Source organism: Anas platyrhynchos, chromosome 2 (assembly GCF_047663525.1).
Source record: "Anas platyrhynchos isolate ZD024472 breed Pekin duck chromosome 2, IASCAAS_PekinDuck_T2T, whole genome shotgun sequence".
NCBI lineage: Eukaryota > Metazoa > Chordata > Aves > Anseriformes > Anatidae > Anas > Anas platyrhynchos.
Window position 1 is genome coordinate 45,671,969 of NC_092588.1, and position 14,942 is coordinate 45,686,910.

Here is a 14,942-nt window from a genome sequence, read left to right on the forward strand (position 1 = left end):
TTATTTCAGTGGAAATCCTCTCATTTAGAGAAGTTCTGAGTGCAAAATTAAGCACCTGTGTTTTTTCCAAAATTTTCCTTTGTCAGATAGTTCCACGTGAAGCTTAAGGCCATCTAATTGCTTTTATTATCATTATACAGCTAATGCAATACTGTAGTGTCAACTAGAGATCCCCATTAGAAATAACATCCCCCATACAGGTACCAGAAGTGGACAGAGCCAAGGTCTCTACTGTGCTGAACTTGGATGTTAGAAAGTCACAGGGCAGATTTATATCCAGGATAGCAAATCTAGACCAGTCTTCAAAGCCAGACAGATCACACTGCAGAAAAAAAAAAAAAAAAAAAAAAAAAAAAAAAAAAAAAAAAAAAAAAAAAAAAAAAAAAGTTGGGGGACAGGCTACTAAATAGCCATCAAACTACTTCAGGAGAGTTTCTAAATATTCTTCTGTGTGAATAAAGTGGTTGATGGTCTTGCTATTTCTCCTCATATCTCAGTGGAACTTGTGGTTGATAATTACATTTTGTCCCTGATTACAATGGCACCCCTTTGCTAAAATCTTTGCTGGGTTAACAGGACAGACAGTCAACATTTGGTGGGATTAATCACTCCAGAGTACTCAAAAGCATCTCCAGTATTGCTCAGGGAGGCTGTTTCAGGATAGGAAAGCAGGACACAAAAGAGAAGAATTTGGAGAATCCAGGCTGTAATCCACCTCTCCAATGACACAATCTGAATTGTTCTGTTATAAACCCAAGTATTTGGCTGAAGTTACTTACCTTACAGTGTTGTGTTCATGTCCCTCGGGTGACAGGGCTGGGTGTATTCGTGCCCGTAATGCTGACTCAGCAAACCAGCAGCTATTGCTGTCTGTAACTGAAAGCACTCAAACCCTGTGTTTACCCATGGGCTCGATTGTGCTGCCTTGGGTCCACAAGGCAATATAAAAGCTACTGCTTTACTGTTAAGTGAGACGGTTTTAAAGCATTTAATCTAATGAATGTGGTACAAACCCAAATAACCTTTTGCCAGTTGTTTGCTGCACTTGCAGATATTTAAAGGTGATAGGAAGAGTAATACAGATGAAGAATAAGAATAAATATAAGATTATTTGAAGAATATATCTTTGCAAAGTAGAGTAGCATGTGGACACAGTGTCACCACCCGTAGGCTGAGAGCACCAGCAGATGCACTATTCTGGCCTTAGCTTTGCCTCTTGAAGAGCTTCTTTTGTCTCCCTCCATACAACCACCCATTGGCACAAGGGGCCCGTCCAGCTTGCCACCAGTTAACATTAAATGCAGGAGCACTTCTCAAACCCACTTTGGTGTAAAATCGCCACGGTTAGCACTGTCCACCACCAAACCAGCCGCAGGCAGGTGCCTTTGTGCTGGGGGATCTGAGAAACCCTTTTGCTAGCTTTGCTGCCAGGTGGAAACCTCCAGCACAGCAGCAACAGTGTCTCAGTGAAGAGAGCCATCTGTGGCTCAGCCCTGCCTGCGTATTCTGTGGCCCCTGAAAGATGCAGCAGTAAGGCACGATTGTCATTTAAGCACAAAGGCATTTAGAAACAAGCAAACATGACCAAAATTACATTAATGCACTAACTGGACAAATCCCTGAAAAACTGTCTATGCAAGAATATTCTCACAGCTTTTTTGTGAGGTCTGCCTTTTCTGCCAAGTCTGTTGCTCTTCGTTATTCATGATTTAACTCCGTAGTATTTATTCAGTTAAAAAAGCGCTGGAGGGGTGAGAAAGGTTATGCTTGGTATGAGCACTAAATGAAATATGCCTGTACCCAAGAATTAACATTCACACTGAAGCAGGTCAGTCTTTAAATCAGTTTTGTTAGTCTCTTTGAGTTCTGATAATTTAAAAACTACCTTACTTCACTTCTGTTAGCTACCTAAAGACTCCATTAGTTATATTTTTTACAGAGAGACCACAGGCCAACATGACTTAATGTTCTGAAGTCTGTGTTCCCACATAGCTCAACTTATTCGAGTAAGCAGTGCTTAGGCTTTGTCTTTGAGTTAATATGATTCTAATAAGAAGTGGACTAATACTAGCTTAGGCCTAACGTTAGTAAAGCCTGTTATTTCTTTGCTTTTGCTATTACCCAATTTGTAACTCACACTGGGTAGTAACCAAAATGCCTGCTGGGTGACTTTTTAAGTAGGTTTTCTTTGCAGCCCATTTGCTTCCTTGTAATTGAACGAGGTGGGGCTGAATCTGCCAGTCAATTTTAAAAGGCTTTTTGTAAGAATGTTATGAGCCACCACCTCATGTTTGGAGCTGTGATTACTTCTGAAAAGGACTGTCTTTTCAAAGGAGATCTCCCTTTGTCAAATACTGGAAAGGTTTTCTTGTTTTCTTGAAATACAATTATCCCTGGGGTTCTAGAAGTGGTAACTGCTAAAAGGCTAAATGAAGCAGAAATCATTTATATCATTTGTGTCAATTGATCAGCTGACACAAACAGTTGCAGCCTTATTTTACCACATCAGAGTATTGATACCGCTGTGCCCAAATTCTGTTGTGATTTCCGGTGGGTTGTTATATACTCGTTTGTTAATGTTACTCAATCTATTTGCTGTCTTCAGAGCTCTGGTTCCATGTTATTAATATTGGACCACTACAGCACTTGGGAACAGAAAACTGATCAGGATCAGGGAGCAAATTACATTCTGTCCGGTTAGCTGGAGCACCCAGAACACGATTCACATTGACAATGCTTTGCACTGCCTCTCCAAGTTATTCCTTATCCAACATCAGAGCTGTAAGAGTAAATGCCCTGTCTGGCATATGGTCTGCACAAACAAAGTTATCCCTTCAGCATGTCTAGAACAAACCTGAAGCAGTCGAGTGAGTTGTCCCACCTCGGTGCCTGTCATCATCCCGCTGCGGCACTCTAATTCCCCACTGCTAGGTGTCTACAGCCTCACGTGATTTCTTTTGGAACGACATGTTAAGACAATCCATCCCGAATTCTTTTAAATCCATCTGCTTTGTTATTAAAGTGGTAAACTGCAAAGTCTTACCCTGATGCGTGTAACCTCTCTCCTTCAGAGCAGTTCAGCTGACTCATCAGAGGCAGGCCAACACCAGTGCTGCCCACGCTTCTGCTGTGAAATGCGAGGTGTGTGCTCCCTGACCTGCTGCCGCTGGGCCTGCCACCGGTGTGTGAGTAACACAGGAGTGCACAGATAAGCAGGGCTTGGTAAGCAACACAGGGGCATTTCTGGTTGTGATAACACTCTCTCAGTAGAGGCAGAACCGTGTGCCACAGCTCTGGCATCTCAAGCAGTGTGTCTCCATGAGGTCTTAGGTCCAAACAGTGACCAAATATAAAAATCTCAGGGGTTGTTTTATGAGTTTTAGCAAACACATTTAGAAAACCGTGTCCTGCTTTCATATCAACAGTGAGACTGGTAACAGCGAGTATGTCTTTGGTGGCATTGTTTTCTAGCTGACACATCAGATACCATGGCATTGCTAAAAAAAACTCATCAGTCACGTTTGAACCAATGGCTTGGGAAGCCAATGTATCTGGAGGCTGGGAGCACATAATTATATCAATGTGTGTAGATTTGACTCTTCCTCCTGTTGCACAGTGTTGTGTCCACAGTGACTTCTCCACACAAGAGGCAGTATTCCCTGTAGAGCACAGCTTCACCTATTTTATACAAACTGTCCCAAAACTGTTTAGGAAAATGAGTCCTGATCCAGCTGAAAGGCTGTCAACACAGTTGACTCACAGCTACTTGCTTCCTTACCCCTAAATGGAGTTTTCTTTTTGCTTGTCTCTGCTGTAAACATCACACAGAATAATTATGGTTCTCATTTAATGTTCTGTGAACACACAAGGGCTGAAATTAAATGTATTTTTTAATCATCTCAGAAATATGAACAGGTTGGTGGATAATTTTTCATGTATATTTGTTTTTTTTTCTTCTGCTCTTGCTACTTCCCAAGGGGGTTTTGTTGACATTTGCTGACTGTACAAATCAGGGCCTGTGTTTAACAACATTAATTGGCCAGGACAACCATTAGCACAAGTCCAGGGAAGATTTTGCTATGAGCAAGCTCACTGCTGCACAAACACACAGATGATATAATCTCAGCAGCACAGATGCCTTGGTGTAAGACCTTTATCAATCCAATCCGCTATTGATGCTCTAGCTACAGGAGATAGATTCTAGCAAAGTTTGTTTGCTCGGCCCCAGCACTACATGAACATGACTAGAGTCATTTGAGAAAGAAGCTGTCTCTGAAAGCAATGCAGTCATCTGTATAATTATCCCTATGTTCCCTCTAATGAACTCTGCAAGACCAGCAAAGAGCGAACAGAGCGATCTTGGAACACAGAACTTGGAAAATCGGATAACCTGGCAAGGGAGAGTTGAGCACTGGCAGTAAATGAAGAACTTCAAACACACAAGGTGCAACATTTTGAAAGGGTTTCACTGTATAAGAGTGAAAGCTCAAAATTTCAAGTGTGATTTTGCTGAAGAGAAAAAAAGAATTTGAAAGGAACAGTAAAAAGGGGGATGAAAGTAGATATGTAGACTTGTAAAAAGGATAAAGGAGGGAGTGGGAGAAGACTGAACAGGAGCTTCTCTTCCATATCAGTCTTAAATCTTCTTTCTGCATGTCAGAAACTATGAAAATGTTAGAGTGCTGCCATCAAGGAAAAGACATTTGTGTATTTTCTTCTAATCCTGCACCCCTGCTATCAAATATCCTACTTGATTTTTGTCACAAATTCCTTAAAGTGTAATTATTATTTGACTTCACTTTGTACTTGGCCATTTTTGCTCACTTCTCAGAAAAACAGTCAAGGATTGATGGTTGAATATTACAAACTTTCTGGCCTGGCTTATAATTTGAGTAAAATCTGCCTTTGGAGAAAATTCTTCCCTGCAGAATGAAAGAAACTATAAACTAAAAAGAACTATAGAAAAATAGCTATATTCAACATAATTCACCACTGCACTGACATACAAAACAAATGTGTTGTATACTTTAGAACAAATTATTATTTCAAAAAAAAAAAATAATAAAAAATCTACCTTTCTTCAATTTAGTCAGTTTTTCAAATGTTTCTGTTCCATTAACTGAATATTTGAGCAGGAAAGATTGTCTTGCAGGTAGAAGGCACAGATCACAGCCACAAAAGAGATACAAAAAAAATAATCAATTTGATTCATAGTCTCTTCCTACTTCTTTATAGTTTGAGGAATGCTTGGCTGAAGTTCTGTGTTTCGTTATTTTGAAGAAATATTTCTTTTGTTTTCATAAAACAGAGCCTTCCCATTTCCTCCATAAACCAGGGAGATTAAGCAATCCTGATAGATACCTTTATTCCATGTACAGTCAGATGATGGGGTTCTGCCTTCTTCCTTGCATGGGGGAGTCACCCTTCCCTCCTCAAGCTATCTACAGGGACTCCTATTCACTCGGAAGGGATGCCGTGACAGGAGGTTACGGAAATATCTGGAGGACAACAGGAAGATGGTGAAGGGGCTGGGCACTCCAGCAAACAGCTGCTGAAGGAAACCAAGGGCTGCAAAAAGGTAGGGTTAGGCTCAGGACAGAGAGGAAGGGTAGACCCAAGGTGGAAAGGCTCTGCAATGAAAAGCAGAGGACGGTGACATAATCCTCACCTAGGGAATTTCCCCTCAGCAGAAGGCTGGGATCTGCTTCTCCCATTGTTCTTGCTCCAAGTAATTAATTTTCATCTTTCCTTTCTTTGAGAAACAGCTGACAAAACTGGGAGTGAAATAAAAAAGTTGTCTCTTTGCCATTTGTCTCTTCTAGTCTCAGACTTCATTCTCTGTGTGTGTTTCACCAGTAACCTGGAGCTTTTCAACCTTCTTTTTACTGTTTCCAGAACTGTCTTCCTAAACCTTTTGAAAGGACGGTATAGAAAAGTATGGCTAAAACATCACATGAATCTTTGTCTCCACTTGTCCTATCCCTATGGACGACTGAATATTCCACTTATTTTTTTGATGAATTCTAGCCTAACCTTCTTTTGTATGGTACTAGGTAACCAACCCAGGCTAAAGGGAACCATCACCCATGGGTGTTTCCATTATACCAAATTTGTGTGTTATTCAAGATCCACCGTATGCTCTTCCATGGCCCATTTCCCTAGCTCTAACCCGCATCTAATACTCTGCATAACCAACTGGAAAGCTCAAATCTGTGCATTTCTAATCTCTCGGTACAGTCACCTGGTCTCCAAAAACAAATGGCTGCTAAAGGAGAAAACAAGCAGTAAATGAATAAGCATCATCTTGTTGCTGCTTGCTCAACTTTCCAGCAGTTTTATTGTAAATTCGAGGATTCTGGGAAGGAGGAAAATGCTCAAACAGTGTGTGCGTGGAAAAAATAAGTTGTGTCGTTTCGTGATGCTATTATTAAAGTTGCAAAACAGTTCTCTAGAGATGCTGCAGGCTGGATCCTCACTGCTGCAACCTTCTGGAGTCCAGAAGCTGGCAGAGCTATAGAGGCTGGAGCTAGTCACTGAGCTGGCCTGCCAGTCTCGCACGCCGTCTACATGGTGCTGTGCAGCAGCGGCTGGCACAAATTGAACAAGCACAAAATCGAGTGCCTAGAGTATTTCTTTTCACATGTGTAATTGGATTGAGAATTGGTTTTAGATGGGCTCAATCCACAAATACCAGTGAAAACAAGCCAATGACATATATTACTGTGTTGATAAGTATTTTTGTACTCTGAGCACCAGTAATACATAAAAAAAAAAGCCCAGTCCTTCCATTTTGTACAGATCTGAGTATTATTTTTGCCTGCGTAAAGGTAATGTAATTTTAGAAAAATGTATGTGTGGATTTCTAAGACTGGACGCTAGTAGAAGAAATTGTACCATAGCAAAATATTATGATATATTAGCTTTTCAGTTCCGTACACCACTATCTTGTCAGAGCTCTGAATTAATTGACTGGTATTGACTACACGCTTCAACACTGAGTTACAGAATTGGATTGTTAAGAATTAGGTTATCCCCTGTGATTTAAGCTGTTAGACAAAATCACAGACACATAAGGTTGGAAGAAACATATGGCTCATATCTCCTTTGAGAAAAAATCACGTCTGTCTAGTATATTCCTGAAAGAAGTTTGTCTGTCCTGTTCTTCTAAAGCTTTGATGATGGGAATTCTTTAAGAAACATCTTCAAATGCTGAGGAAAGGGTTGTCTAACAAATATCTCTCTTGCTGCAAGTCACTTCTCATCTTATTCTGTGTTGGCATGGAGAAGACTTGATTCCTTTTGCAAGTCTTTTATACAGGTCAAGAATGCTATCAGGTCATCATTCAGTTTCCTTTTTTCTAGATTAAATAAATTCCCCCCCCACCCCCTGGATTTATTGAATCTCATCTCTCCTTTTACTCTCATATAGTTTTCTTGGTTTATTTCTTTTCTTATCATGTCCCAAAGTGGACACACAACCCTAGTTATCAGTGCTGAGCAGACCAGAAAATTACATTTATATTCCCCAGAATTTCATTTGTTTGGCTTATGGGTCAGTAAAATCATTGAGGGAGGAATGTTTTTTCAGCAGCATCATACTGTTGACTCACAGTCAGTTCATCATTGACTGGAGGACCCGAAGCCTTGCCTGCCGTAGTGCTGCCTTGCCAGCTATTCTCCACTTTGCAGCTGTGCATTTGACTTCCCCCCATGAGGAGTTCTTTGCATTCTTTATTGAATTTGATCTTATTGATTTCAGAGCATTTCACCAACGTGCCAAGATTACTTTAAATTCTAATCTTGTTCACCGAAGTGCTCAAAAACCCTTCCATCTCGATGTCATCCACAAATTTTACTCTGTTCGAACCATTACTCTCATCCAAGTCATTAATGAAAGCATTGAGTCACACTGACCCCAGCCATACCCTTGCGGGACCTCACTTACAACATCCTCCTGGCTTGACAGTGAATCATTGATAATTACTCTGGACAAGTGGTATTTCAACCACTTGTACACCTGCCCAGCTGCAGTGATTTCGGCCTGGCCTCATTCTTTTTTTTTTCTGTTCAGCACGTAGAAACCTCCTTTGGGACCACATCAAAAGGTTTTAAAAACCCTTGCTCATGTTTGAAGCTTACCACGTACCAGCCAGGTCAGGCATGCCCGGTGTACACAGCTTACGGACTGGATCCTCCAAGTTCATTTGTGTAGCCCACAGCCAACTGCAAAGTGCCTGCCATACCTACGCAGACAGCAGGTTATGTTCACCTGAGTGATTCAGCCATAAGCAGTACTTTTGTGGCACTTACCCAACAAATCCAGCACCCACAAGAAAGTATGGACTTTTGGAGGCATAAAGATGACGGGTTTTGTGGGTACAACATTTCCATAACACACAGAAAAAGCAAGGCATCTCCTGCGCAGCACCAGAGAGGTCACGTCCCCAGCAGCAAGAGGTTTAGGTGCCTACAGCACGGAGCTGCTCGTCCTGAAGAAGAGATGATTAGATCTGTTTAACACAATGTTCTTCAAAAGCCTTTATTGCCTGACTGTATTCTGCATGTTTAGGAACAAACTGTATTAGTTTGTTTTAAAATGCTTCTCAGTGACAGTCCCAGCCCGACTCCCCCAAAGTCTCTATTTTCTTCATTTTCTCACTTTTAATGACAGGTATTATGTTTATCCACAGGGACTTTTCTTCTAGCAGCTGTCAAAGATTATTGTTAGTGCTTCTGAAAATGCTCTAGCACTTTAAATTTGCCAGCATAAAGCTCAGCAGGCTGGGCTGATTTCAATGTATCTACATCTCTTAAATTTTAAAATGTATTCTTTATTTGATTTTTGACTTTTCTATAGCCCTGTTAAAAAGAAACACAGTAAGTTCCTGGGTACCAGCACATTGTTTGTGACTTAAAACCATTGAGTATCTCAGTTTTGGTGTCATCTGCCTTTCCTCTCGCTAAGCCACAGACCTTCCTGCAGCCTCCCCTTTTCTAACATCCTTTCAAAGCTGTCATTGCAATTTGTCCCTTGTGACTCATTTTGTGCCTTAGCTTTTCCGAGTCCTTCCTATCCAGGCCCCCTTTGTCCCTCTATCCCTTCCTGTACAGCTGATTTGGTGTGATTCCTGTTATTTACCTTGCAAGGTGAACCTGGAAATGCAGCAGGGCATTTCTGCGGTGCTCATTGCAGTCATGAGGACAGCAAGGAGGCAGTGCAGTCACCGGGCAGCTCCTTGTCACACAACCTGGCATGTACACCGCTGGCAAAGCAGCTGCAGCTTCTCTAGAGCCAGCAGTAGATTAACTAGCGGACATGCTACCTTCCCAAGGCAGTACAGCTTCATCTTCACATCCTGCACCTGTCTGTGTTCGAGCTGCAGGCCGCTTTCAGCTGTCTGCTCCTACAAAGAAATTTCCACGTACTTAATTTAAACGGTGGCTATGGATACACCTAATACCAAGAAGGACGTTTACCATTTTACCTTAACAAATCTTAAAGCATTTACAAGGGAACCCGTCCTTTCTTTTTGCAGGTGGAGGAACCAAGATGCAGAAATAAAGGTGAGGGCTATATCCAGGGCAATGCTTGGCACGGGCTGTGTTCAGAAGGGCAACCAGGCTGCCGAATCCCGACCCAGCATCCTTACCACAGCCTCACATCATCTCCACAGATGAACTGCTGACTTCTCTCCATACCCATCAAGGACTTTGTGATATACATCCAACTCCACTTTCCATTTCAAGCTGCTGCATGCTACTCAACCGTTTGGCACAGACAGCAGGGATGCCCTCAGGAAACTGAAGTTTCTGTAAAGCCACACGTTGCTTCAAAGTATCATTACAATACCCAACTTCCAAACTTTTTTTGGAAAAGAGTTTGAAAGTTAGAAGAGCTAGGAAGTTAAAAGTTTGGAAGGCAAAGTTAGAGCCTTTGTGTTGACAAGATGCAGAGTACAGCAGCACAGTAATGCTCTGTGCACTACATTAATGCAAATAAGTCACAAACCTGCACGTATAGGCTGATGGTAATTGTATAGCACAATGTTTTCACTCTTTCACAAGAGGACTGCCACTGCTAGTGTGCTTTGTTTATTGCAGATAAAAACTAAAAGGGAATGAAATCTACTGTTGTAACTGACGACCTTTACAGCTTCGTCCTCTCAGATGAGCTGAATTCTGATGGCTTACGAGAAAGTAGGCAGCTGGAAAGTCCCTTGGCTCCCTCACAGCCCCCATGGTGCATACCCACTCACAGTGGTGCTTCATTCAGATTCCCAATGAGCCCTGACACCCAGGCTGGACCTGTGCCCACAGGAGCTCAGGAAGCGCAGGGGAAGCAGGCATCCTGCAGCTTCCCCAGTGGTGAGCAGCATCTAGTAGTGCCCACCACCGAAAAGGATGGGCGATACTCCCAGAAGGGGGTTTACAAGTGCTGGATGTGAACAGCCCCCTCATTTTGCAAGCCACCAAATGTCTGCTGCAATGCATTTCTAGTACAGCGTGACCTCTCTGGGACTGCCATCGTGTTCTGAATGAAGCTCACACAGCTACCACAAAGCTGCTAATTTAGTAACACGCTTAATCACAATTCTAACTTGCAGATCATTAAGAAAGCCCAGACTTACACATGCAATCTGGTTCTAAGCAGCTGACACCATTTCCTTCTTCCAAGGAGAGAATAAATAAAATTATTAATGAAAAAATCACAAAAATCCAGCGTGCAAATTGCTTGTAGTTCCCTGCTCACACATTACTCACTGAAAAACTTTTCTTGCTATATGGCACACGTTCTGTTTCTTTCTGTGACATCTCAGTGCTAAGCACTACATTTCTGCCAGTGGCACACCTCACTGTCTGTAATGAGTCCAGCGAACCACCAACATGCAGCGTCAGTATTTTCACTGCTGTTATCTGCACTGTGGCATCTCCAAGCTAAAAATCATAGAGGTGATGATGTGCCCAAAGTCCAGTTTGGATAATGTATCCAAATGGAACAAATTTTGTTCATTATTTGATTTCACAGGCACTTAATCATACAAAACGATGCCTAGCTGGCACAGTGGTAGATGAACTAGGGAAAGATTAGATTTGTCAACTGTGACATTAAGATCAGCACAGCCTAGCGTGATTCCCTCTCTCCTCACACTCTCTTAGATGTGGGAGGTGTGATCTCCTCTCATTCTTCGGCATTGGGGTGATGTCAAATTAGGAACCCCATAAGCTGACACCAAATGGTGGGACGGCTGCTTACCAAGCCCGTTGTCTTCCTTGCTAAAGCACCGTTTGTGTCACCCCAGAGGAGATCAGCTACGTACGTACGGACAATCTGAGGGATCGGCTAGAGAGCTCACAGTTTTTAATGCTGTTAAACAGTAAACGTAGGAAAGCCAGTAAATGCTTTGTAAACTGCTTCGTGAATTGCTGCTGGGGAAGAGGAGCTGGTCAACGTGTACCAGGGCAGCTTGCTCAGAAGGCACAACAGAAAGCAGGGTCAGGAGGGAGCACTCAGTGCTTCCAGCAAAACCCCAGCCCGCCACACCTGAGGCAATTCCTTCGTGCTGGAAGGGAAGGAGCCAAGCCACACAGCGCACATACAAATTAGACTGCTGTTTTTTTTTATGGATGAGACGTATCCTAAAAACTCAAGGTGAGAGGTAATAGCTAAGGAAAAACCTGTTAAGTTTGCCCTAGAATTACATTTCAAGTTTAAACGATTCCCGGTCATTCTTGTTTTCCAGCCTTGTAATTAGGAGCTTGCCCTTATGCCCGGCTGTAGTAAACCTTTAATTTGATTAATGCTTGCACTTGACTAGCGCTGATGACAAGCCGAGGTGAAGCTAACAAACTTCAGAGTATTGTCTATCTTGCGAGAAGCTCCGAACACATCCAAATAAAGAAGCAGCTTCTTGAGGAACTGCCCCCCAAGACATGTGTAAAGGATCAGCAAACAGAGTGTGCTCCTTTGTAGGTATGAGAATTAACAAGAGGACAAGAGTTTTCACGTGCTTGATTGCAGAAAGATGCTGGCTCTGACGGACACAAGCCAACATCCCTCCTGCAAGGAACAGGTGCCTGGATCTTACAGTCACAGATATTTCCTATGGTCAAGATATTTTCCTTATAGTTACAAATTTCCCCATAACTCTGCATTTTAATTTGTACAATCGGCATCTCAGGAAGACAGACCGAAAGGCAGGGTTTTCACTTAGCAGAAGTGAAAATGACTTTTGATTTGGGTATCATTTAATTTTCATCCAATTCAAGCAAAGCCAACAGACACAGTGTGTCCCTGCAACGCAGGACGCTTGAGGAAAACTCCCCTTGGAACACGCTGATGTTCAGTGTGCCCCAAAAAAGCAGCCACTCAGCCAGGTGGGCAGGCTTGTCCATCCCGTGACTCCTAACAGGACCGAGAGCAGCATGCAAGCCCTGAAGTACGGTTCCTATGGTGCTCTGCCAGGAACCAAAGCACTTTTCTAGGGGAATCCTGCCCGCTACTTGATGACAGTCTGTTGAACTGTTGCTGCTGTCGCTAGTCGCAATCCCCTTATGAAAGCTTTCTGTGCAAAGCTGTCACAGCCGGGTCTGCTACCCGTAGAGCGGGCAGTCCTTCAGCCACTTAGCCTTGTAGGTCATGTTCTGGAGAATGAAAGATCACGGTTTATTGTGGTGAAACTGCCTGCAAGTGAAACACCAGTAGGTTAGTGTTTTATTGAAACGGCGACGAATTTAGCCCTCAATTTCAAGAAATGGAGCAGCGCACCCTGACAGAGCCTCAGAAGCTATAAATTACAGCAGCCCTCCCCGTTAGCAGCCCGGAGAGCCATGAACATCCTCAGCCCCGCTAACCTCTTAACCGGATCCCTACTGAGCAGCGAGGTGCGTGATCTCCTGAGCTGGAATCGGCGTGTAAGGGCAGGTTCTCCTGCGCTCCGACCTCCTTGATGTGCCGCTCATCCCTTTCAGGAAGGTTACAGTCAGTTAGATGCAGTCACATTACAGTCACATCCCCTCACCTCAGCACCCCAGTGGCAGCACCCCTTGCTGCAGGCCCACCCGCTGCGACACCGCCTTTCCCCTGCATCTCCCTGCTCTTCTCCGGCCATCTCCTGCTCCACCTGCGCCACATCCCCACATCCTCCCCCTGCCCTCACCTCTCCTTCGCTGGGAGGGGAGGCCAGGACTCGCGGGCGGCTGCCACAGGGCAGCGGGACGAGCATTTCACCGATTTATTTTTTTATCGTGGATTCTTTTTAACGTGGCTGCATTGGGACGGGCTGCGGGATGCCCCTCACAGCCCCTCAGGCGCGACATGGCGGCGGGACACCCCCTCCCCGTGACAGGAGACCCCCTCCCCGGGTCCGGGGGGGGGACACGGGGATTTCGGGGGGAGCCCCGGGGCCGCAGGAAGAGGAGAAGGATGAGGAGGAGGAGAAGGAGGAGGAGGAGGAGGAGGAGGGGTGCAGGGGGGGGCGCTGAAGGAGGGGGCTGCCGCCCCGCCCTCCCCCAGCACAGGGATGACGTCACCCCCTCCAACCGTCCCAACCGTCCCAACCGCCGCCCCAACGGCCGCCCGCGGAGCCCCGCGGGGAGGGGGCACCCGCCTTGTGCCCCCCGTTATCCCTCTCCGTCCCCGCCCGGCCGCGCGGGGACCCCCCCGGCTCTCCCCCCCCCTCCCTCCCGCCTCGCCCCTTCCCCACGCCCACGACGTCATCCCCCCGGGGCTGGCAGGCGGCCGGGCAGCGGCTTCACCCCGCCGCGCCTCGCATGCGCGGGGAGCCCGGCGCCGGCGCGGTGAGGCGGCGGCGCAGGCGCTCGGGGTGGGCGGCGGGGCAGCTCCTGCGCTGACACCTGCAGCATGTGCCAGGAGCTGCAGCGGCAGCCGCCGCCTCTGCCTCTGCGCGGCGCGGCCGCCCCGCTCCGGCGGCGGCGGCGGTGGTGGCGGTGCAGGAGGAGGAGGAGGTGGTGGTGGCTGTGGAGGAGCAGCAGCAGCAGCAGCAGCAGCAGCTCCGCTGGCTCCGAGCGGCTGCCGGCGTCCCTGCCTCCCGCCCGGCAGCGCCTCGCAGGTGAGCGTTGGCCGCCGCCGCCGCCGCCGCCTGTTGCCGCGCGGCCGTTGGGGAGCCCAACGGCCGCTGCGCCCCGCTCCGGGGGGTTGGCGGTTAACGGCTGAGGGGATGAGGGGCTGAGGGGATGAAGGGATGGGGAGCGCCTCAGGGAGCCGGGAGGGGTCCCGGAGATGGGAGAGCCCCCCCCGGGGAGCGCCTCAGGGCTGGCGGCCAAGCGGTGCAAGTTCTGCAAGTTGCCGTGGCCGCTGTGGGGATGCGGGGGTGAGGGCTGAGGGGCTGCCCTGCCGCGGCTCTGCAGCTGCTGCTCGCTGATTGCCCAGCGCAGCACCCGGCTGCCTCTCCCCTACGTGCATCGCTGGGGGCTCGGTGCTCACCTGTGCCGGCCGCTGCCTGTGAGCCAGCGTGAGGTACAAGGCAGTGCCATAGTGCCATCTTACAGCCGCGTCCTCACGCTGGTCCTCAAAAGAGCTCGATCCTATTAGCACATCTCAGGGTGTTACCCGGCCGCCAGGTCCCTTCCCGCGTTTCTTCAAACCCAGCTCGAGGTCTCTGTGTGTGTGTGTGTGTGTGTGTGTGTGTGTGTTTTACGTCGGTCTTCTCTTCATTTGTCACGAGACGGGGTTGCGATCCGAAGAACTGCATGCCTAAAAATAAACCTCTCCTCGCTATAAAAAAAGTCACACGTAAAACATCAGCTCCTGACCCAACCTCGGCGCGCTGTGGCTGCGGTCGGAACGAGGCGCTACAGTTTTGCAGCGGTAGAAGTAAAGACAAAACTAGGCACGTGCGCACGCTGTGGTCAGAGGCAAGTGGCTAATTCACAGATGTAATACTCGGGATGCGTGGCTCCGCAGTGGTGTGTAACTATTTCCA

General features: G+C 46.2%; 1 protein-coding gene and 1 long non-coding RNA gene across 5 annotated transcripts in view; one reads left to right on the top strand and one right to left on the bottom strand.

Annotated features, from left to right (window-relative positions):
• Positions 1 to 359: 359 nt before the first annotated feature.
• On the bottom strand, positions 360 to 14,005 carry LOC106018112 (uncharacterized). Of its 4 annotated transcripts, none has more exons than XR_011807522.1 (5): positions 13,855 to 13,986; positions 12,853 to 12,962; positions 9,140 to 12,682; positions 8,311 to 8,489; positions 361 to 8,243 (listed from the first exon to the last, which is right to left on the bottom strand). It is a non-coding gene; the product is annotated as an uncharacterized lncRNA (long non-coding RNA). The 4 variants fall into 4 exon arrangements; XR_011807523.1 differs by having other exon boundaries at positions 364 to 8,489; positions 9,140 to 9,404; positions 11,255 to 12,682; positions 13,855 to 14,004; XR_003495670.3 differs by lacking the exon at positions 13,855 to 13,986 and adding an exon at positions 13,158 to 13,699 and having other exon boundaries at positions 360 to 8,489.
• Positions 13,934 to 14,942, top strand: part of DTNA (dystrobrevin alpha) — a 218,689-nt gene continuing 217,680 nt past the window's right edge. Inside the window, exon 1 of the mRNA XM_072034666.1 lies at positions 13,934 to 14,069. The gene's annotated coding sequence lies outside the window, so the exon portion shown is untranslated. The remainder of the gene's footprint in view (positions 14,070 to 14,942) is intronic.